This window comes from Mizuhopecten yessoensis, unplaced genomic scaffold, assembly GCF_002113885.1.
Source record: "Mizuhopecten yessoensis strain PY_sf001 unplaced genomic scaffold, ASM211388v2 scaffold3825, whole genome shotgun sequence".
NCBI classification, from domain to species: domain Eukaryota; kingdom Metazoa; phylum Mollusca; class Bivalvia; order Pectinida; family Pectinidae; genus Mizuhopecten; species Mizuhopecten yessoensis.
In genome coordinates this window covers 8,909-11,653 of record NW_018405238.1, presented here as the reverse complement: position 1 = coordinate 11,653, position 2,745 = coordinate 8,909, and the positions used below count along the sequence as shown (strand labels likewise).

General features: G+C 30.8%; 1 long non-coding RNA gene across 1 annotated transcript; it reads right to left on the bottom strand.

Annotated features, from left to right (window-relative positions):
- Window positions 1-672: 672 nt before the first annotated feature.
- Window positions 673-2,315, bottom strand: LOC110448103. Its single transcript, XR_002462681.1, has 2 exons — window positions 865-2,315; window positions 673-796 (listed from the first exon to the last, which is right to left on the bottom strand). It is a non-coding gene; the product is annotated as an uncharacterized LOC110448103 (long non-coding RNA).
- Window positions 2,316-2,745: the final 430 nt, after the last annotated feature.

Sequence of the window (2,745 nt, the reverse complement as noted above, 5' to 3'; positions counted from 1 at the left end):
TTAATTTGCTTATTCATCTTACCAGGACGACGTCTCACAGTGAGTGATGACGTCATGCGTTTTAATACCTTCTGTGGTGTTAGACTTGCACAAGGCCGATATTTTAGAAATTATACGAACAAATATCATCGCTCTGAATGTAAATATAAGGAAAGAATCCCATTTTGTTGACGTTTATGAGGTATAAACCTCAATTGGTCTTGAGACAAATTCAAAATGAACTGCTTCGCAGTTCATAAAATTTGTCTCAAGACCCATTGAGGTTTATACCCCATAAACCTCAACAAAACAGAATTCAATCCTTAAATAAACTTCCCACTGCCAAACCCAAATAAACTTCCCAAGGTCAGAGGTCAATAAACCTCCCACGTTCAAACACCAACTTTCCCACTGCCAAACGCCAATTAGCTTCCCACAGCCAAACACCAAAAGTATATAATTGATAATTCATCAAATGAATTACATAATTAATCGGAGAACGAGATTGAGAATTTCTAGTAATTGTTTTATGTATATGTCTTCCTTTGATTGTTAAGAGATGCATGTTTTCTTCTAACAGTTTTTAATTGAGGAACAATTTACGAAATATTTCATGAAATTTACCAATCACTTTGAAAAGCGATTTCATCACAAAATGATTGACATGTATATTTAACATATATTCTGTTGTCATAATTTTTTTTTGTCAAAGTTGAATTGCTTGTGTATTTCTGTGGATATTATTTGATGGCATTAGCTGTGCTTTTGCTTGCTGAGTAAAATGAGATACCATGCAGTAGTTACAGTCCAGAACTACCTTAAGTAATCCTAGTCAATAAGACTGTATAGTGACTGTAGAGGTTCAGTACAGCAGTCCAGAACTACCTTAAGTAATCCTAGTCAATAAGACTGTATAGTGACTGTAGAGGTTCAGTACAGCAGTCCAGAATTACCTTAAGTAATCCTAGTCAATAAGACTGTATAGTGACTGTAGAGGTTCAGTACAGCAGTCCAGAATTACCTTAAGTAATCCTAGTCAATAAGACTGTATAGTGACTGTAGAGGTTCAGTACAGCAGTCCAGAATTACCTTAAGTAATCCTAGTCAATAAGACTGTATAGTGACTGTAGAGGTTCAGTACAGCAGTCCAGAATTACCTTAAGTAATCCTAGTCAATAAGACTGTATAGTGACTGTAGAGGTTCAGTACAGCAGTCCAGAATTACCTTAAGTAATCCTAGTCAATAAGACTGTATAGTGACTGTAGAGGTTCAGTACAGCAGTCCAGAATTACCTTAAGTAATCCTAGTCAATAAGACTGTATAGTGACTGTAGAGGTTCAGTACAGCAGTCCAGAATTACCTTAAGTAATCCTAGTCAATAAGACTGTATAGTGACTGTAGAGGTTCAGTACAGCAGTCCAGAATTACCTTAAGTAATCCTAGTCAATAAGACTGTATAGTGACTGTAGAGGTTCAGTACAGTAGTTACAGTCCAGAATTACCTTAAGTAATCCTAGTCAATAAGACTGTATAGTGACTGTAGAGGTTCAGTACATTATCCTTGAGAGGATTATCAGTAAATGTTGTATTGTGAGGTTGTTGCCACATTTCCGTTGACATGTTGAATTAAATGGTTGTTAAGATATTTATATATTCTAAATATAGATTACGTCTGCCCTACCGACAATACCAAATATCAAAGGCCATCTCCAGGTATACATTTTACGCTTTCTTCTTGAAGTAATACAATCATGATTGAGACAGTATATTAGCACATGTAATATATACGCTCTGTTTAATCCATCTTAAATAGATTCACGAGACATTCAAGAAGATTTTCAAGTTTTATTTCTTAAAACCAAATTGCAATAAATTAAAGTTACCATTATAATTCCTGCTGGTGATCCTTATAAATCAATGAAAGTATTTGATAAAATTTTAACTGAAAAATCAGCATTAACATCGAGTCAAATTGTGCGTTCATGTATAGTGTTAACTTGGCCAAATACAAGACACTTTTACAATTTGAGAGAAACCTGATATGTGATGTATCACTGTTTATATACTCTATAAGTGCCATGTCTTTACGCAATGTGTGCTGTGTAAATTCAACATCTCGGTTATTGCTACATTGTTGGTCGGAAAGTAAGCATTTTATGAAACATCATGAAAGGTTTTCTTGCATGCAATAAGCATTCTAGTCTGCAAAAGTGCAAATTTTAAATTTTTCTTTGATCAAGTTAGTGTGGAAGTTATTGACACAACTATGTATTTATAAATTATATAGATTACACATATACATCATATATATATATGTGTTTATGAATTAGATAGATTACACATATACATCATATATATATATATGTGTTTATGAATTATATAGATTACACATATACATCATATATACATGTATTTATGAATTATATAGATTACATATACATCATATATATATATGTATTTATGAATTATATAGATTACACATATACATCATATATATATGTATTTATGAATTATATAGATTATATAAACATCATATATATATGTATTTATGAATTATATAGATTATATATACATCATATATATATATGTATTTATGAATTATGTAGATTATATATACATCATATATATAAGTATTTATGATTATATAGATTACACATATACATCATATATATATATGTTGTATATATATACTATATATATCATATATATATATATGATGTTTATATAAGCTATATAATTCATAAATTCATATATATATATGAATT